This window comes from Delphinus delphis, chromosome 17, assembly GCF_949987515.2.
Source record: "Delphinus delphis chromosome 17, mDelDel1.2, whole genome shotgun sequence".
Taxonomy (NCBI): Eukaryota; Metazoa; Chordata; class Mammalia; order Artiodactyla; family Delphinidae; genus Delphinus; species Delphinus delphis.
Window position 1 is genome coordinate 32,602,600 of NC_082699.1, and position 22,737 is coordinate 32,625,336.

Below are 22,737 nucleotides of genomic sequence, written 5' to 3' on the forward strand. Positions count from 1 at the left end.
TCTCATCTAGATATAGGTTTGTTTTTAGAAAATGAAGAAGATCACTGCATATTTTGATTGTTAATTTCTGTACTTAATGATTACCAAAGAATGGACTTTTACCAGGGAGCTATTTTGCAATGACATAAATTATTGATTCAAACTCAAACCTTTATTATAAATTATTGATTCAAAATCAAATCTTTATTAAGTCTCCCTTGCATCAGAAGTTTTTCCCACTCTTCATTTCTTTGAAACCCTTTCCTGTCTACTCTTGGCCAAAGCTTGAAGCCTAATTTAACACTTGGAAATAAAATAATGAAATAGTCATAACACAGCAATTCCAATGCCTACTGAAATGGAAGCTCTAAATAATTTTTCAGATAATTTAGGAAATTAAAAATATTTACATCATAGATGCAAAGACAGAAGTTACTTGTGTAATAAATGGTGAGACAAAAAGTTTCTGGTCAAGTAGATTTGTTTATATATGATCACTAATCTGAGTTCTACCCCTGTGCTAAAACCCAGTGACAGGTTGCATACAGCTTCTAAAGGGATAGTTCAGTGCATTGGGTCAAATTCATGCCATAAAATGTGGTATTAGTAGTAGTACTAGAAGACAGAGTGACTGTCTTCTTTGGGACATAGATGAAGACCCCAAGATAGACAATATCAAGGACAAATTATGTAGAATAAGATATTATCTCAGTCCTTGGAACATGTCATCCAGGATAGAACAAGAAGTAGATTTATTATCAAGTACATGAAGCCAGAGACAGTAAGCAATGAGTGGTAGTTGGTTAAAATAGACAGGTTTTAGAAGTAGAGGCACGGATGTAGAAAACAAACTTAGGGTTACCAGGGGATTGTGGCAGGGAGGCTAAATTGGGAGATTGGGACTGAAATATACACACTACTATACATGAAATAGATAACTAGTAAGAACCTGCTCTTATTAGCCCAGGGAACTCCATTCAGTACTCTGTAATGGGCTATTTGGAAAAGACTCCAAAAAAAAAATAAATAAAAGTGGGGCTTCCCTGGTGGCACAGTGGTTGAGAGTCTGCCTGCTGATGCAGGGGACACGGGTTCGTGCCCCGGTCCGCGAAGATCCCACATGCCGCGGAGCGGCTGGGCCCGTGAGCCATGGCTGCTGAGCCTGCGCGTCTGGAGCCTGTGCTCCACAACGGGAAAGGCCACAACAGTGAGAGGCCCGTGTACTGAAAAAAGAAAAAAAAAAAAGTGGATATATGTACATGTATAACTGATTCACTTTGCTGTACACCTGAAACTAACACAACACTGTAAATCAACTATGCTCCAATAAAAATTTAAAAAAAAAATAGGTTTTAAGAACCATAGTCAGGGAGCAGTGTGGATTGGAAAGACCTGGCAAGAAAAATTTCTGCATCCTCAGACAATGCTCCCCAAGCTGGCTATTGCAAGGGTGAGCATTTAAGAGATCTTTGACCTAAGGAGGACATGAGATTAACAATCTATCCCAATGTGCATGAATTATTCTCCTCGGTGCTATCAGAAATCAGATGGCATCCTAGAGCAGGGGTCAGCAGATCTTTTTTGTAAAGGGTCAGATAGTAAATATTTTGGATTTTCTGTACCATACGTCTCCATTGCAACTGCCCATCTGCTGCTGTAGCACAGAAACAGCCATGCACAATATTAAGGAATGGATGAGGCTGTGTTCAAGCAAAACGTTATGTACAAAACCAGGAGTCAACCGAGATCTGATCAGTGGGCCAGAGTGTGCGGACGCCAGTTCTGGGTCAGTGTTCACAGCTGAATGAGTCATGAGGCCTTAAGTTCCAGTTCTCATTGTACTACTTTCTACCTGGGTGAACTTGGGTTCGTCCTTTTATTTATATGGGCCACTGTATTAGTCAAGGTTCTCCAGAAAAACAGAACCAACAGCATGTGTATACAATGTGCCCACATATACTGACAGATATAGATCTAGATATCCATATCTATATAAAGATAGAGAAAGAGAGAGAGATTTTAAACAACTGGTTCACACAATAATAGAGGCTTGGTAAATTCAAAATCTGCAGGTTAGGCTGTCTAGAGACTCTAGGAAGAGTTGCAGTTCAATTTCTGTAAGTCTTCTGGCAGAATTCCTTTTTGCGACAGGGAGGTCAGTCTTTATTAAGAGCTTCAACTGATTGGATGAGGCCCATGCATATTATGGAGGATAATCTGCTTTACTCAAAGTCCACCACAAATTTAATTATGAATTTCATCCAAAAACACCATCACAGGGACTACCCTGGTGGCACAGTGGTTAAGAATCCGCCTGCCAATGCAGGGGACACGGGTTTGAGCCCTGGTCTGGGAAGATCTCACATGCCATGGAGCAACTAAGCCCATGCACCACAGCTACTGAGCCCGTGCACCTAGCGCCCATGCTCTGCAACAAGAGAAGCCACCGCAATGAGAAGCCCGCACACCACAACAAAGAGTAGCCCTCGCTTGCTGCAAAGAGAGAAAGCCCACGTGTAGCAACGAAGACCCAATGCAGCCAAAAATCATAAATAAATACAACATAAAAATTTTAAAAAACACAAAAACACCATCACAGAAATATCCAGAATAATATTTGACCAAATAACTGGGCATGGTGGCCCAGACAAATTGACATGGAAAATTCACCACCTAAGCCATAGTTTTGTCACCTTTTACTGAGAAATATGACTTATCTGAGCTATTTTGATACCTAGAAGATACCTTCTAGAGGTAACACCCTCAGTATTTTACATGGTAGGCAGTAGAGGGAATGAGCCCATTTGCCCAGTCATATGACACCTAAAGGATAAAATTCTGTCTTCTCTCTCCAACCCACAAGGATGAACGCCAAAAATACATCAATTATATCTGCTTTAGCTAACATAGGATAGACCTATGCTCCCAGTAAGTCTCATGAAATGCTGTTTCATTAAGGAGAGACTTTACTTGCTAAGATTAGAAGCAAAAGAGGGTGGTGGATGAAAAACTGCCCAAGGATATAAGCTCATGCAAGGAAGCAGGCGAGAGAATGGGTATCCGAAGATGTGCGCTCTGAGCCAACACTAATTCCACAGCATCAGGTTATAATTCAGGGAGCCCAACCACTGGGGGTTTTTTCCCCTTCTTCTTTTCCCCCAAAGAGGGACAAGCATACTGACAAAGGAAGAGCATCAGTCACCACAGATAAATTGCTTTTTAGAGGTGATTTCGCAAATGATTTGGCTCAGTGTAGACTATGATTTGGCTCCCCAAACCATAAGCTAGAGCATTTCATTCCAGGTCCCTCTTCAAATATCCATGATAGGTAAAACTCTGGCATCAAGTAGGTCTTGAAATCTCCCCAGGTGATTATAATATGCAACCAGGGCTGAGAATCTGGAGATGTAGAGCAAACTTAAATTGAACTTTAGTTAAACAGTAAAACAAGCTCTGACTCTACTGGCTGGAGCTAGACAAGGGATATGGATTTAGTGGGATGAGAAGATAAAGGACACCAGGGAGTAAATCAAATGCTTTACACCTGTGCTTAGCTAATTGTTACTCAGATAATTCAGACAATCTTACAGCACCTGAACCCTGAAATTCCTTAGTTCTGTTTAAAAAAAGGGAACTCTTCAAGTAACTGAACTCTGAGAATCATGCCAATCATAAAGAAAAAGAAGAAATCTTATTTTTTGAATTAGTTGATTTCATATATACTGTTTCACTTTCATGATATTAACTAGTTATCTTTCTTTCCATTTTATGTTTGAGGAAAGTAAGGCTTTAAAGTCTCAGTAATTTTCTCAAGGTCACTTGTTAAGGGTGTGGTAGGCAGCATAATGGCTCCTAAAAATGCCCTCACCCTAATCCCTAGAACCCAATAATATGTTACCTTACATGGTAAAGAGGACTTTGCAGATATGACTGAAGTTATAGGCCTTGAGATAGAAAGATTATCCTGGTTTACCTCATGGAACAAATCTAATTGCATGAGTCCTTAAAAGCAGAAAACCATTCCCAACTGTAGAAAGAGAAAGAGAGAGATGTCCTAATAGAAGCAGAATCAGAGAGATGCAACATTTTGGGGTTTGTAGGTGGAGAAAGGGGACTCTGAGTCAAGGACTACAAGTGACCGCTGGAAGCGGATAAAGTCCAGGGAACAGAAACACCCCTAAGAGCCTCCAGAAAAGAATGTAGCTCTGCCAACACTTTTTTTTCTTTTTTAACCATCTTTATTGGAGTATAATTGCTTTACAATGGCGTGTTAGTTTCTGCTTCATAACAAAGTGAATCAGCTATACATATACATATATCCCCATATCTCCTCCCTCTTGCATCTCCCTCCCACCCTCCCTTCCCTATCCCACACATCTAGGTGGACACAAAGCACAGAGCTGATCTCCCTGTGCTTTGTGGCTGCTTCCCACTAGCTAGCTCTTTTACATTTGGTAGTGTATATATGTCCATGCCACTCTCTCACTTCATCCCAGATTACCCTTCCCCATCCCTGTGTCCTCAAGTCCACTCTCTATGGCTGCGTCTTTATTCCTGCCCTGCCCCTAGGTTCTTCATAACCATTTTTTCTTTTTTTTTTTAGATTCCATATATATGTGTTAGCATATGGTATTTGTTTTTCTCTTTCTGACTTACTTCACTCTGTATGACAGTCTCTAGGTCAATCCACCTCACTACAAATAACTCAATTTCATTTCTTTTTATGGCTGAGTAATATTCCATTGTATATATGTGCCACATCTTTATCCATTCATCTGTCGATCCTGCCAACACTTTTACTCAATTGAGACCAATGTCAGACTTGTAAGGTCATAAATTTACGTTGATTTGAGTCACTAAATTTGGGATAATTTGTATGAAAGCAATAAAAAAAAAATACAGAGGTCCTACAAGAGCCAGGCTATATATTTATACTTAAGTATTTCTGAAATGAATTTAACCTTGTGATTGACAGCAGCAGCAGTAGCAGCTTCCAAGGGATCCCACCACACACCTGAGGCAAAAGGAGCCTAATACAAAGCAGTGACAGCAGCAGGTCACTGCCCCACACTTGGGGTAGAGGGGGACTTGATCTACTGTAGCAGCAGCATAGCCTGAATGGGAACCCATCCTCCTGTGGCACTAGTCCCATCAACATTAGTCTAATCTGCTAGCATCTGCTGTGCCAACAGGCCCAACATATACAAACCCCCCAACTCAGTAGCATTAAGTGAGCCAGGCTCAGTGTTTCCTGAAACTCATATCCAGTTGCACTGGAAATCCAAGATATCACCTACTGTTATGAAAACATAAACAATAACAGAAGACTGGGAACTTCAGAAAGAAAAGGGGAACAATGGAATGGGTGAAAACAAATGGGGTAAATATAAGAGACTATCATTAGCCTCATGAGTTTCTTAAATTCTATATGATGGTCAAAGCAAAAATGATGACACCATCTGATGGGGTTCTCAATGTAGAGAAAGGAAATACTACAGAAAATCATACTTTAAAACTGGGGAATATTAAGAGACCTAAATGGAAGTAAAATTTTGAAACTTCACTTGAAGTAATGAAACACTGATTCCAGTAGGCTATGATAAGTTACATATGTATACTGTAATGCCAAAAGCAACCACTAAGAAAACTATACAAACAGTATACACAAATGATTATAAATGAATTAAATTAAAATGCACTTATTAAAAAATGTTTAAGTAACCCACAAGAAGGAAAAATAAGGGAAACACAGGATTGAGAAACTAAGGTAAAAGACAAAACAAAAAATAACATGGTAGACCAAATCTTTGACATGGCAATAATTACATTAATGGTAAATGATCTAAATAACCAAGTCAAAGACAGAGATTGGAAGAGTAGATTAAAAAATCGCAAGCATGATCCAACTATATACTGTCTATAAGAAGCTTACTTTAAACATCATGATATAGGTAGTTCAAAGTAAAAGGATGAAAATGATATATCATGTGAACATTAATCAGAAAAAGCAGGAATGGCTATATTAATATCAGATAAAGTAGACTTCAGAGCAAAGGAAATTATTAGGGGCAAAGAGGGTCATTACATAAAGATAACAGGAATAATCCACCTAGATGACCTAGTGATACTAAATGTGTGTGCACCAAACAACAGAACTTCAAAATGCATGAAGCAAACACTGAAAAAGGTAAAAGGAGAAAGTTTTAAATCCACAATTATTATTTGAGACTTCAAAACAGCAATTTATACAACTACCAGAGAGAAAAATCAGCAAGGATATGGAAGAACTGAAAACATCATCAATCAACAGGATATAACTGACATTTAAAGAACACACTCAGTAAGAGCAGAATACATATTCAAGTGTCCATGGAACATTCACTCATATACCATATACTGGGCGATAAAAAAACATTAGCAGATTTAAAAGAATTAAAATCATAGAGAGTATGTTCTCTAGCCATAATGGAATCAGACTAGAAATCAATAAGAGAAAGACAACAGGAAAATCTTCAATCACATGAAAACTAAACATCACACTTCCAAATAACTCATGGGTAAAAAAGACAGCATCAAGGGAAAAAATTTTAAATGTATAGAATAAAAGAAAATGGAGATATAACAGATCAAAGTTTGCGGAATGAAGTGAAAGCAATGCTGAAAGGGAAGTTTATAGCACTAAATTGGGAAAGAAAATATTTCAAAGCAATAATCTAATTTTCTATAAAAAAAAGTAAAAAAGGAAGAGGAAAAAACACTAAACAAGCAGAAAGAAGGAAATAATAAAGATGAAACAGAAATCCATGAAACTGAAAACAGGAAAATAGGGGGGGAAATCAATGAAACAAAAGGCTGGTTCTTTGAAATAAGCAATCTAACCAATAAAGATCTAGAAAGGCTGACAAAGATTAAACAGAGAGATGGCACAAATCACAGATATCAGAAATGCAACCAGGGATACCATGACATATCCTGCAGGTTAATGAGGGACAAGTTACTATGAACAAGTCTACACTATAAATTCAAAAATGTAGATGAAATGGGCCAATGTTTCTACACCCAAAACTACCAAAACTCAGCCAAGATGAAATAGATAATCTCAACTTTCCTGTAACCATTAGAAATACTGGTTTTTCATTTAAAAACTCCCAAAAGAAATGTTCAGGCTTAGATGTTTCACTTTTACCCAAGACTTAAAGAATTAACACCAATTTTACATGATTTGATAAGAAATAGAAGTAGAGGGAACAGCTTCTAATTAATTTTATGAAGCCAGTATTACCTTGATACCAAAACCAGACAGGGATAGTATAGAAAGAAGAAACCTACAGACCAATATTTTTTATGAAATTGGCTGAAAAACCCTCAGCCAAATATTAGCAAATTAAATCCAGAAATATATGAAAAGAATAATATACCATGACCAAGTGGGATTTATTCCAGTTATGCAAAGTTGGTTAAATATTGGAAAATTAAACAGTGTAATCCACCATATCCAATAGATTAAGGGGGAAAAGTCATGTGATCCTATCCATTAATGCAGAGAAAGCATCTGACAAAATCCAATCCCATTCATGATTTTAAAATAAGAAGAAAAAAAACTCCAAGCAAACTAGGAATAGAAAAGGAGCATACTGAAACTCATAAAGATGATCTACAAACAACCTATACCGACATTATATTTAACTGTGAAAGACTGGATGCTTTCTCTGTAAGCTCAGAAACAAGGCACCGATATCTGCTCTCACCACTTTTATTAAATATATCACTGGAGGTTCTAGTAAGAAAATAAAGCAAAAATAAATAAATACATAAATTTAAAAGTTAAATTTTTAAAAAGTTTATTTAAAAGATAAAAGGACTATTCCTACTACGTTGCATAGGAAGGAACATATCCTACTGAATGTTGAATAGTAATATATCCTATTATACTGAATAAGGAAAAGTAAAACTGTCTGTATCTGAAGATGAGATGATAATCTAAATGGAGAAAATACCAAGAAATCCACAAAAAGCTTGAGAAATAATATTAGTTTGTAAATGATTTAGAGTACAAGATCACCACAATTTTATCAAATTATATATTAATAACAAATGTGTAGAAGCTTAAATAAAACTATGTGATGCCATTTACAACTGACCTAAATAAATACTTAAATATAAGCCCAATAAGACATTTATAGGACCTCTAGACTGAAAATTACAAAATGCTGATGAAGAAAAATTTTTAAGTCCCAAACAAATAGGGAGACATACCTTGTTCATGGATTAGAAAACACAACATGATAAAGATGTCAATTCTCCCCAAGTTAAGAGGCTTAACACAATTACTCTTAAAATGCCCTCAAGGTTTTTGTGGATATAGACAAGCTTATTCTAAGATTTATATGGTAAGAAGAGGCTGAAGAATAGCTAAAACAACTTGTAAAGGAAGGTGAAAATGGGAGGAATTAATCTACCCAATTTCAAGATTTTTCAGTAATGATGGAGGGTAGATACATAGATCAATGGAATGGAATAGAGAACCCAGAAATAGACTGACATAAATACATATAACTTGTTTTTGACAGCAGTGCAAAAGCTATCAAGGAAGAATAGACTTTTCAAAAAATGGTACTGAAACAGTTGGACATCCCTCGACAAAAACAAACAAAAAATGAACCTTAACCTCCACACCTTACACAAAAATTAAATCAAAGTGGATCATAATCTTAAATGTAAAAGCAGGGCATTTTTAGAAAAAAAATAGGAGAAAATGTTTGGCATCTAGAACTAGGGGAATAATTCTTAGACTTGACACCAAAAGTATGATCAATAAAGGCAAAAACTGATAAATTGGATCTCATCAAAATGAGTTAAAAATGCTTCATAGAAGATCCTTTTAAGTGGATGAAAACTCAAATTACACAGTAGGAAAACATATTTGAAAATCCCATATGAGACAAATGACTTGTATCTATAATATACAAAGAACTCTCCAAACAACTTAAAAAAATCCAACTAGAAAATAGGCAGAAGACAGGAACACACATTTCATGGAAGAGAATATACACACGGCAAAGGAGCACATGAAAAGATGCTCAGCATCATTAGCCATTAGGGAAATGCAAATTAAGACCATAATGAGATGTCAGAGAGTAACTAAAATTAAAGTATAGTGACAACATCAAATGCTGGCGAGTACATAGAAAAATTATATCACATCACTGGTGGGAAAATAAAATGGTTTAGCCACTCTGATCAACAGCTTGACAGTCTCTTTTAATCCTAAAAGTAGATTCACCCTACAACGCAGTAATTGTACTCTTGAGCATTTATCCAAAAGAAACAAAAACTTAATTAAGTTCCCACAGAAACTTACACATAAATGTTCATAGCAGTTTTATTTATAATAGCCAAAAACTGGCAACTACCCAAATGTCTTTCAGTGGATGAATGTTGAAACAAATTGTGATAAAATCTTATGATAGAATACTACCGAGCAACAAAAAGGAACAAATTATTAATATATGCAAAAATTGAAATGAACTTCAAGGGAATGATGCCCAGGGAAAAATTTTGAAAAAGCCGATCTCCGAAGATTAAGTAATTCATGATTATGTTTGCATATTATTCTTAAAATAACAAAACCGTGGAGATGGAGAACAGATTAGAAGTTGCCAAGGGTTAGAGATGGGGGTAGAAGGTACAGCGGGGGAACTCTGTGAGGTTTTTGTGGTTCCAGTACAAATAATACAGCAATCTTGGTTTTAATCCCTAAAGATTTCTAAAAGCAATTCCTAATAAGAGGTGTCCAGATATTTAGCAATGGCAGATTAGAGGTATAGCTCCCCAACAGAACAACTTCAAAAGAGAACATACTAATTCAATGCATATGTTAATTTCAAAAAAAAGGCCAGTCACAATACTTAGATGGTATATATCTTAACTATATTATTCTAAGTATCCAGCTATACCAGATGGACTAGCAAGATTTTCTGTACATTCAACCTTATTTAAGACAGTAAATCTTATAATAAGACAGTTAGAAAAAGAAAAAAAAAAAAAACCTCAACTACAGTTGGATATTCTCATAGGAAGATGAGGTGAAAATATGCAGCAGCGGTTCAAAAGCTTAAGCAGTGGCACCTAAATTTGGTTGTGCATTAGAATCATCTGAAGCACTTTTTAAAAACCCTCACACTGACGGTTGGTCATCGTAGACCAATAAAATCATTTTAAATCTCCTCAGACGATGCCAATGTCTAGCCAGAACTGAGAACCAGCGGACTAAGCAGAAGGGGATGTTTCTACAAAGATCTCTTAACAATAAGTCCTTTCACCCAATCAGATTTACCTCCCTGCAAAGGGCTAAAGAACGCTAGTGTTGTCCATACTTGCTTAGCTTTAATTAGCACTTGTGACTCGCCCAAAACCTAGATCATGTTTCCCCTAAATTTCATGTTATTCCCTACGCTTTTCAAACCCAGGGCTAAGGGGTTTGCCAGGATGAGATTTTAAGTGCTCACACAGGGGAAGTCCCTGGCAAACCAGGACAGCGGTCCCTCTACATTGAAATGTAAAGCATCCTAAATAACCCTGCCACTGCTCCCAGATCCTAGTCTGTGCCAACCAGTGGAGAAAAGGCATTCTCCATTACTACCACGGCAAATGCTGCTGTACTTGCCTTGGCTGGTCCCTATCTTTTCCAGGCACCACTCCCCTTCACCTGCTGGTGGACGCTTTGGCCAGCTGACAATGCAGATATTTTCAAACTTTAAGGTGAATAAAAATCATCTGGAGGGCCTGTTATAACAGAGATCACCGAGCCCCACCAGAGCTGCTGATTCCATAGGGCTGGGACAGGGCCCTAAAACTTGAATATCTGACACATTATCAGGGGACGCTGGTAAAACTGGTCAGGTTGTTACCGAATGCAGGTTCGTGTGTCTGAAGCACAGTGAGGCCAAACAAACCTAAAGGTTGGAGTCTGGAGCAGAGAAAGGTTTATTGCAGGATCGAGCAAGGAGAGGGGTGGCCCGAGTTCCAAAACACCCTGAAATCTCCAAAGGATTTCAGCAAAGCATTTTTAAAGGCCAGGTGAGGGAGGGACGTCCCAGGGAATGTGATCAGCTCGTGCACAATCCTCTGATTGGTTGATGTGGAGGCCACAGGGCAGGTAACATTATCCATCCTTAGGTGCCAGAAGGTCTGGGGGCTACGTGCTCATGATCATCAAGGAGTTAATTTCTTCCACTGGGTGGTGGTTTTTAGCATCTGAAAACTCAAGAAATATGCCTGAGATACTATTATCTGAGTACTTCAGAGAGGAACTACAGCAGAGGATATGGGGGATGGGTCTGTCCTAGGAAGGCCCCATAGGGTACTGCTTGGTTACAAGGTGACCATACTTTGAGAACCACTGCTCTAGTGGCTTGGAATGTTCAGAAGGTAATGGAAGAATCCCTTCCCAGGTCTAGATTCTAGTATCGCCAGCTATTTTGGTGGGGGGAAGGGTAAGTTTTGTCCTTGCTTGGACTTCTTGTTCATTTATATCAAAGCCTATTTGAGGCAGTGCGCTCGGCAGTCCTGCAGTTCTGTCTTTTGCTTCAACAGTGTTTGGAATGAACAGACCCAGGGACGCTCCTTGCTCCAGCCCCCGACCACCCTCCAACCTTTCTTCCTGTCGCAACCTTTGGAATCAGCCACTCAGCTATCCTCAGCCTCCAGGACAGGCCAACACCGTTTTTTGAGCTTAGCTCCTTCTCACTGATCAACCACGAGTTCCCAGGTGCGTCAGAATTATTCCATCGAGGTGGAGGCCGCCGTCCACCGCCTGTTCAACATGCATCTGGGGACACTTACCTCTCTCTGAGCTTCTATTTCGACAGCAACAATGGGACTCTGGACAGTGCGGGCCACATTTTTCGCCAACTGGCTGAGGAGAAGTGTGAGGGCGCCCAGCATCTCTTGAAAATGCAAAACCAGTGCTGTGGCCGCGCCCTCTTCCAGGATGCGCGGAAGCCTTCTCAAGATGAGTGGGGTAAAACCCAGGACGCTGTGGAAGCCGCCATTCTTAGGGAGAAGAGCCTGCACCAGGCACTGTCAGATCTGCGCGCCCTGGGTTCCGCCCGCGCAGACTCCCACCTCTGTGACTTCCTGGAGAGCCGCTTCCTGGAGGAGCAGGTGAAACTCATGAAGAAGATGGGCGACCACCTGACCAACCTCCGCAGGCTGGCTGGTCCGCAGGCTGTGCTGGGCGAGTATCTCTTTGAAAGGCTCACCCTCGAGCACAAACAGGAGTCTCTGAAGTCCAGCGGCCTCTGAGGAGCCCCTCTGGCATCAGAGCTTCTGCCTGAAGCCCTGCTCTGCAGCTACTAGGCAGCTTTGTAACCGCCCTGGAGCCCTCTCCCAAGCCTTGGACCAAATGGAAACAATAACAATTTTTGCAGAAGAAAAAAAAAAACCCTATTTGAAACACAAACAGAATAAAGAGGAAAAAAAGAAATATATATATATGTATATATATATATATATATATATATACACATGTTTTTTTTCCTTTTTTTAAAAATTTATTTTACTGAAGTATAGTTGATATACAATGTTGTGTTAGTTTATGCTGTACAACTAAGTGATTCAGTTATACATATATACAATTTTTCATATTCTTTTCCATTATGGTTAATTACAGGACATTGACTATAGTTCCCTGTACTATACAGTAGGACCTTGTTGTTTATCCATCATATATATAATAGGTTACCTCTGCTAATCCCAAACTCCCAATCCATCACTCCCCCACCTCCCCCTTCCCCTCGGGAACCACAAGTTTGTGTGCTATGTCTGTGAGTCTGTTTCTGTTTCATGGATAAGTTCATTTGTATCATATTCTAGATTCCACATATAAGTGATATCATATGGTATTTGTCTTTCTCCTTCTCACTTACTTCATTTAGTATAATAGTCTCTAGGTCCAGCCATGTTGCTGCAAATGGCATTATTTCATTCTTTTTTATAGCTGAGTAGTATTCCATTTTATATATATCACATCTTCTTTATCCATTCATCTGTGAGTGGACATTTAGGTTGTTTGCATGTCTTGGCTATTATAAATAGTGCTGCTGTGAACATAGGGGTGCATGTATGTTTTCGAATTATAGTTTTGTCCAGGTATTTGCCCAGGAGTAAGATTGCTGGATCATATGGTAGCTCTATTTTTAGCTTTTTGAGGAACTGCCATAGTGTTTCCATAGTGGTTGCACCAATTTACATCCCCACCAACAGTGTAGAAGTCAGTCAGAGAGAGAGAGACAAATACCGTATGCTAACACATATATATGGAATTTAAGAAAAAAAAATGTCATGAAGAACCTCGGGGTAAAACAGGAATAAAGACACAGACTTACTAGAGAACGGACTTGAGGATATGGGGAGGGGGAAGGGTAAACTGTGACAAAGCGTGAGAGAGGCATGGACATATATTCATGTTCTTTTAACATATGAATTGCCCCCACTTTATCTGTGTGAAATAAGTTTGTTCCCGTTATTGGGCTGCTTCTCAAGCTTTGCTGCTCATTTGAATTACCTAAAGAGCTTTTAAGAAAAACATTGGTGTCTGGGTCCCAGCCCCAGAGATTTTGATTCAGTAGGTCTAGGGAGGAGCCTGGGCACAGGGAGGTCTCAGAGTGCCCCAGGTGATTCTCATGTGCAGCAACTTTGGGAACCACCTCTTGGCTTCAATCCAGCTAGTGATCAGATATTAAATCTAAGACACATGGGCTAGTGCGTGAGCTCTAGGAAGATTCGTGCCAGGGAAAATGATCGATAGTTATGTTACTTCTCTGAAATGGACTGAAATTTCCAATTAGCATGAACAGGGGAGGGTGAATGGGTGAATGCAATAAGGTGTATCATTTACGTATTGCCCTATGTGTATGGCTAGAAGCTTTTGCAACTGAGGTCTGCCCTACTTTTCATGCTAATGGTAATGCTTGTCCTCCTAATGCAGCTGTAAACTTTATAAGCCCATAGGTAGACAGCATCACAAAATATTTACCCCTCCCCACTGGCCCACTCTCAAGCTTCTCTCCCCTTCCCCAATACACAAATGTACATCAATGCTCTTGAGACCACTATCAACATATTGACCTTCAATTCTTCTACTTTGCAGCTTCCCTCTTATCAGGAGATGTCAGCATTTAGTGCAAGGACAAATGCTTGCCTCTTGGTGAGTAATGTAGGCAATGCCTCCAAGAGACAAATAGCCCTTAGGGAGGGGGAAAAAGTCTTTCAAAAAGGTTGATGCCCAGAGGAGGCATTTTCAGTCATCTCAGCTTAGAGGTCAAATATCCAAAATTAAAAAGGTTAAAAAAAAGAAAAAGAAGAAAGCAAGGAAGAAAAGAAGGAAACAATTTTCTTATCTCATAGTAATAAGGCAGTTTTCCTTAAAAAAAAAAAGACTTAAGCCATAAATTCTCTTTCCTAATCAAAATGTGCTTTCCCGTCTTTAGACTATTCCTCTTATATCCTGTATTATTCATGACATTTAATTCTTGAAATAGCACATGGCTGAAAACAGAAGCTAACCTCTTGTCCACTATGAATTAAATCTTCTTTTCCTAGGACCTGTCTACAGTGTACAATTTGGGGTTTGCCAACATAATTATTTTTTCTGAAATAAGTTACAGCATTTTGCCTTTTCAATATATAGTTATACAATATATTGTTAACACAACATAGTTAATATAGTCAATATAGTAAATACAACTATAACACACGTGATATGATGCCACTTTGGTGATTTTCTTCATCCATGTAATTCTGAAATTTGACAGTATAGTTTTCATATTCTAATGAGCTGAGTATTACCTTTGCAAGGATAGAAAAATAAAATAAATTCATAATATTCTTGTGTGGTTTGCCCCTGGGGTGGATTACCATAATGGGGGGATATTTGAGCCTTTCCCCAAGTCATTAAAAAACCTCCAGCGAGCAGCCCCTTGTCCTCTCCAGGGAGTGGGGGGAAAGGATCGTTAATCATAATAATCCTGGGGGGAGAAATCTCAGAAATAAGACATCTGCTTCTGTGCCTTGTTGTTTTGCAGAATAGCAATGATTGCTTTAGCAGCTTCTATTGCCATGTGTGTACAATAAGTAAATGAACATAAAATTGAATGAACGCATAAAAGAAGGATAAACCCACCCAGCTTAACAAATCCACTCTCTCACCTGCTGTGCCCTGAAACATGAAAGAAAGAATCACGGGATCATAAGGATTAATAAAATAACAGTCTCTGTTAACAATATTGACAGAAGGTATAGGAAAATTTGTCTGATGTGGGACCAACAGCTTAACTGCTTAATCCTTTTTTTTTTTTTAAGGGCAACTCATTCATTTATTGTTTAAAGATTGCAAGACAACTTCTGAATTTCTGTAGCACAGTTTAAATGTTTTACTTTTTTGATAAATCAGAGTATAATAGAAAAAACAATTAGTTTCCAGTAATATCTATATCTCTATTCAGAATTAAGTCTTCCACAGACATGTAACCTGGAAACAAAAGCCTGTTACAATAAGCAAAGCTTCAACAGAGCTGCTACTTTTCGGGCCAGGGAAAGGTTCATCCCTATAGGAGGAGGATGTGCTATGTAAAATGGCTGCAAGGTCACAGCCTTGAGGGCGCTGGAAGTCTATTATCCTATCCCACATTAAGTAGTTTGGTGAACTTCAAACGCCCGTTCATCTGCAACCAAGCTGGCAAACTTTAACTGATATTTCAAGCAGGTAAAAAATAAAAGAAATCCTTACACTGATGTTCCTTGATTCACACTGTTAAATGGTTCATTAACATGTAATTCTGGCTAAGAATTACATTTGAGACTCCTTGCTCAGATTTTGGTTAACAGTACAAACCTTTGAGAAATTCAAGTTCTTATTAATCAATAATTTGTCAGCTAGGCTACATTCAGGCATCAGCTGCAACTACAGAATAGGTGCACTGCCTCAGCGCTTTGGAAAGACATAATCTAGAACACTACTAGCAGACAAAATATCTGTTACTAGACAGCACAGGTGCAGTACAGCAAGACAAAAACATATATCCATGTGTGCCGCGGACCAGCCGGAGAAAGAGGATTTCACCGCCCAGGGTCAGAAGGGAAGGGGTAAGGAACTGAAGTAGCACCGACGGATGGGGTCAGAAGGACCAAGACAACTGATGGTTGCAAGGCAAATTTTATTGCACTACAGTTGCAGATTATCTAGACTAGAAAAAGGAAGGTTGCCAGATGGTGGTTTACATTATCTACAGACTGTCTCGGCTCAAGGTTAACTTCCCTGGGAGGAAACCCATAAACCCAGAAGCATCAAAAATAACCTGCATGTGCAGGGGGGAGACAGCTTTGCTTGTCTCATTTTACATTCTTTCTGATCTCTGGGCCCTGGTGATAATTTATCTCCCATGGAATGGAACAAGGAGGGGAACAAGTAGGGACAGTCCCTTCGAGCAGCGGTCGCATGCCTGGCATGTCCTTACCTGCTCTCAAGGCTGACTGCTTCCCACAGGTCCCCCTTTTTTATTTTTTAACTTTTGCTGCAAAATAATTCCATGAAGTTTAGTGCCGAGAGTAGTGTACTGTTGCATGAGGATACGAAACAGACATGAGAAGATTATTATCAATAATAGGCAAATTATGGCCAGGGTAATAAATCCTGACAACCTTCCAGTAATCCAAGACTGAGGGTTTAACCACTTTAAATGATCCAGTAAAGTTTGAATTACATCTTCTGGCGAAACATCATCAAGATGTGTATTTTGTATATCCTGAATTTCAGCATTTAATTTCTTAAGATCAAGACTAATATTATTATCTGACCAAACATTCAGAAGATGCATTTTTACTTTTTCCCATTCCCAAATACAGTCACTGTACCTTTAAGGAGTAACACACATCCATGTATACTTTGCATGACAAGCTAAACGCATCCTCAATTTTAATGCTGCCATCTGATCTCCAATCCCCAAAATTGCGTTTTTAAATTCATCTAACTTGTTATTAATCCGTAAATATATGTGACTTCGTAAAGATAAAGCAAGACTGGTATGTTGAGATAACTGATTAGCAAAGTGAGCATGATTAATACTCTGTGAAAGAGCAAGACCGGCAGTAGCCACAGTAGCAGACAGAGCAGCCGACGCAAGTAAATTTACTATTAGCCACCCAAGAAAGCGTCTCCTCTGCAAGGCTTTAGAGACTTCCACCCATGCCTGTACTCCAGTATCTTCATACCAAGGTTCTCTCAGATGTACAGGCACCATAACATACATGGGTTGCTTTAGTATAAGCACAGATTGCGTTCCTGCAGAAGGGAACATACAACTGCTAAAAATACAATTAACACAGCTAATATTATATCCTCCTTTGGAAGAATTACCAATGTTAATAGAACCACACAAAAGTGTATATGGAGGAGCAACACAAGTTATAACAAGTGTATTGGAATAAGTTAGAGCTAGTTTCCATATATCCCAGTTCTTTTGAAATGTGATAAACCTATCTATGATGGGAAAAGAAGAGATAAGAATTGACACCTTGGTATAATCTATACTACACCATATTTGGTTATTATTCCAAGATGCATTGCAATGTTCAAAACTGGATCCAGGAAAGTTAACGGTCATAAGGGGAGGCAATTGATTTTTTGATTTTCTGTTAAGCATAGTAACCTCATGTCCAGCTATAAGTATCCCTTGTCCTCCAAGTAAACGCTTCATAAAGAAATAATTTCCTGAATCATCACCTGTAACCTTGGCTATAGTAATAGCGGAATCCCTAAGTGGTGAGCCGTATGAGACTTGACCTCTAATATTAATAGCTTGCCCATTTTATACCAAATGATGGTATCCTTAAGATCCTCTCGTCGGCTGGTAGCCGGGCATGTAAGAGTAATGTTGGTTCCTGTAAAACGAAGGATGCCTGGAGAGCCTGACAAACTAATTGATTGATCCGTTCCCTCATAAACATCTGTATGCTCATAACTAATAGCCTTTACACACCCCGTTTCCAGATTCAATGGGCTAAGACAGACAGGATGGGTACTAAACCAGTTAGTATAATTTACAGACATATTGATTTGTTTTATATTCCCAATAAGAGGCCCATAAACACTTATCATTGTAAAATACAGGAAACTCTGCTTCAGACCAAGATATGGGTTGTAATAGTGGAGGATAAGGTACATAGGCCCAGTAAGTTGCTGCATTAACAGAGGGAACACATGAAATGGTTGCCAACATAACCAAAAATAAAGTTACAGGTGTAACAGGATTATTCTGTTGTTTCACTGACTCTTGAGCTCATGAAACCAGTTGTTTAATTTGTCCCCAAGTTGGAACATCACTCCTTTGAGTCGTCCTGGCAAGTGGTCTCCTCTTCTTCTTCTTCTTCTGAATCAACACTGTCAAATTTTCCGGAGAGGTGCAGAGCTTCTTCATCTTCTGAACTAGGTGAGCTGTGGCGAGCCATCTATTTGCTTGACTAAGCGCTCAGGAAGCCAGCAAGGTCCAGGCGCTGATCTGGGAAAGATACACACGTGACCACGTCCCCAAATCAACACAGGATCAGGACCACGCCAAGTGCTGGTTAACGGATCTTTCCAGAGGACCTCCGGAGACTGAGAGGCCAGTCTTGGCTCAGCCACCAACCTTCCCCCTGCAGAGCAGCCAAATTTGTCAACAGTGAGAACATTTAAAATAAACAGAGCATCATTTATAAGGTTATGTGGCGTTGTTCTATACAATTCCCCCCTTTTTATTTTTTCAATAGTTAGCTTTAAAGATCTATTTGCACGTTCTATAATACCTTGTCCTTGAGGGTTATATGGAATGCCTGTAATATGGGTAATTTTGTAATGAATTACAAAATGTTGCAAAAGCAGCGGGCCCATTATCTGTTTTAATAATTTTGGGAAGGTTCATGAAAGCAAAACAGTGTAATAAATGAGTGATAACATGTTTAGTAGCTTCTCCGGTCTGTGCTGTAGCACAGAGGAAACCAGAATAAGTATCGATAGTGACATGAACAAACTGTAATTTCCCAAAAGACGGGATATGAGTAACATCCATTTGCCATAAATGTCTAGGTAATAATCCACGAGGATTAACAACATAATGTGGAACAGGAAGGTGAGGTAAGCATTGTGGGCACTGCTTAACAATTTGTGGGGCGGCTTCACCAGTAAGGGAAAATTGTGTGTGTAATGTAGCCGCTGACTGACGGTGTAAAGCGTGCAACTGCTGTGCTGCTTGTGAAGCAGTTTGATCATAACTTACCATAATATGAGGGTGTCCAGGACATGGACCATGAGTATCAAGAGTATGAAGATAATGAATGCAGTATATTAGCCATTCTTGACAGCATGACGAACGGAAAGGAGGAGTACGGTAAATTGGGACATGTCCTGCTTTAGGGAAAAGAGATTGAGGAGGAGGAGTAACTTCAACTCTATTCTTGGGAGGAAAATGTACAGGATAAAGATCACGTTTAGATCGAGTTAAAACATCTGCAGTCGCATTAAGTTTAGTCAATGGACCAGGCAAGTTAGAATGAGCACGGATATACAGACCTGCAACAGGACCATCATGGGAACGAATAAGCTGTTGGAGCAAACGAAAAGAGGATGATAATTCAGGGTCATTAGTATGTCCTATGCTCGCAGTCTCCAGAAGAAATCACAAGCTAATAAGATATTTACTATCAGAAAACAAATTAAAAGATATAGAAGGCAAATGTTTAAAAGACATAATGACAGCATACAGTTCAACACGTTGAGCTGAAGTCAAGGAAGTTTCTTTAACGAGGTTTATTCCGTCGTCAATGATTACAGTAGCCACTCCTGAAGAAGAACCGTCCGTAAAAACCAAAGGTACATGAGGAACAGGCTGTTGCCTAATTATAGAAGGAAAGATATGAGTTAAGTTTGCCGAATTGGATCAATTTATCAGCAGGGTAATGGCATTCCAAGGTACCTGAAAATCCTGCAAGAGCAAGACCCCATTCATTACTATGTTGAAAAAGCCGATTTTGTTGACTAACTGAATAAGGGATAATAATTTGAGAAGGTTCTATACTTATAGGTTGTAAGCATCTAGTTCTACCTTGCATTATTAAATTACTAATAAGTTCATAATAAGGGTTAATAACTTTAGAGGGTATAGATTTCATATGAATCTATTCAATAATTCCAACAGTTTGCCATAAGACGGCAGTAGGCACATGAGGAGTTGGACAAATTATTAAGAAAATTGGAAGGTGAGTATGAATTCTAGTTAATTGTGTAGAACTGATAGATCTATTGACTATTTGTAAAGCTTGAAATCCTTCTGGAGTCATAGAGCGTGAAGAAGAAGGATCTGAGTCACCTTTAAGAATATCAAACAAAGGCTGTAATTGAGCAGTAGTAAGTTTTAAGGAAGGCCTTAGCCAATTAATATCTCCAAGTAATTTTTGAAAAGCATTTAATGTTTTTAAATTATCAACTCGAATTTGCAGTTTTTGAGGCCTAATAGTAGTGTAATCAATATATTTTCCCAAATACAAAAATGGAGATTGTCTTTGAAGTTTTTTTGAGGCAATGACCAAGCCAAATGATTGTAAGGACTGTTGTAAAAATTGAAAAGCAGTCTCTAATAAAGAAATATTATCAGTGGCTAAAAGTATATCATCCATATAATGTATGCGATATAACGATGGAAACCTTTTTCTCACAGGAGTCAAGGCCTGAGCCACATATTTTTGGCATAATGTAGGACTATTTGCCATGCCCTGAGGCAATACTTTCCATTGAAATCTCCTCATGGGTTCCTTAAAAATTAAGGCAGGCAAGCTAAAAGCAAAATGTTTTCTATCTTCAGGAAACAAAGGAATAGTGAAAAAACAATCTTTTAAATCTACAACTAAAAGATGATAATTGTGTGGTATGGCTGTTGGAGAGGGTAGGCCTGGTTGAAGAGCTCCCATTATTAGCATAGTTTTATTAACAGCTCTTAGATCCTGTAATAACCTATATTTTCCAGATTTTTTCTTGATAATAAAAATAGGAGTATTCCAAGGACTACTGGAAATTTCTAAATGCCCTAATTGTTCCAGCACTAATTGTTCTGCAGCTTCTCATTTCTCCTTTGTGAGGGGCCATTGGTCCACCCATACAGGGTCATCAGTCAGCCAAGTAATTGGATCAGCAGTGAGTGGAGAATCCAAGGCCCCTAAGAAAAACCCAAACCTTGTCTATCATTTTTTATTTTCACATCAATAGGATAGACAGTTCCTTGTTGATTTGTTCCCAGCCCTTTTGTGGGAAGAAATCCATGATCCAACATCATATTAGAGACTTGAGAGTTTGGACTATAAAGTAATACTCCCATTTCTTTTAATATATCTCGGCCCCAGAGGTTTAAAGGCAGCCCAGGCAAAACATAAGGCTGGAAATATCCTGAATGGCCCTCACTATCTTGCCATAAAAAAAACTGACTACTTTGCATAGGAGAAGAACTTTGTCCTATTCCGTGAAGTTCTGTAATAGTAGGACTAATGGGCCAACGTTTAGGCCAGTGTATCTGCGTCATAACAGAGACATCAGCTCCAGTGTCTAACAAACCTGAAAAAACCTTTCCATTAATGGTTCATTTCATTTCTGGACGTTCTTTCCCTATCTTCTGAATCCAGTAGGCAGCATTAGACGATCCAAAAGCCTTTGTTTCTCTCTTTTGATGTTGTAAAATTTGTCCATGAGGTACAAAGGGCAAAAGTAGCAATTGTACAATTTTATCACCAGGAGAAATAGTTATTATATTTTTAATAGTTTGTGCCATGACTTTTATTTCTCCTTCGTAGTCAGAATCTGTGACTCCTGGCATAACAGTTAAACCTTTCATGGTGACACTACTTCTTCCCAATAATAGTCCCATCAAACGCTTGGGTAAAGGTCCACAGATGCCCGTAGAGAGGGCCTGAGGACCCATTTCAGGAGTTAATACATATCGGGCGGAGGTACTGAGCTCCAGTCCTGCGCTTCCTGGTGTTGCTCTGGAGAGCGAGGATATTGTATGTTTTTGTTTTTGGTTAATGTCTGATTGATAATTTGAGGAGGATACACAGACATTGCCCTTATTATTTGTTGGGGCTGGGGAAGGCCCCGGGAGGAGTTTCCCGACAGTGGTGGCCCATCCTTGTGGGCCACTGAGCAACAATCTTGTGCCCAATGTTTTCCCCTATTGCATTTAGGGCATAAACCAGGGATTTTCTGACCATCTGGAGGTTTCTGAGTAGGGAAGGAAGGACTAGGGTTAGAATTAAAAGACCTACATTCTCTAGGAAAAGGACCTCCCTTTCCGCATTTAAAACAAGTCTTTGGTTTCTTTTGATTGTTTTTAAACCCCACTTTAGTTAATGCTGCAGCCACAGCAGCACCCTGTATATAAGTAGGCCCAATGTCTGCACAAAGGTGAATATAATCCTCCAATGTTCCCCGTTTTCTCCAAGGTCGAATCGCAGCCTGACACTCATTATTAGCATTTTCAAAAGCAAGTTGCTTAACTACAATTGTACCAGTGAGTCCGTCCACAATGAGTCTCCCCACCGCCTGTGACAACCTATCTACAAAATCAGCGTATGGTTCATCAGGTCCCTGTCTAAGTTTTGAAAGATCTTCAGTTTTGTGTGTAGAAGGACATTTCCTCCAGGCTTGTAATGCCAAATGATTTATTTGAGGATAAGCAA

General features: G+C 39.0%; 1 pseudogene; it reads left to right on the forward strand.

Annotated features, from left to right (window-relative positions):
- The first annotated feature begins 1,652 nt into the window (after positions 1 to 1,652).
- Positions 1,653 to 12,285, forward strand: LOC132440317 (ferritin light chain pseudogene; annotated as a pseudogene).
- The last annotated feature ends 10,452 nt before the right edge of the window (positions 12,286 to 22,737 follow it).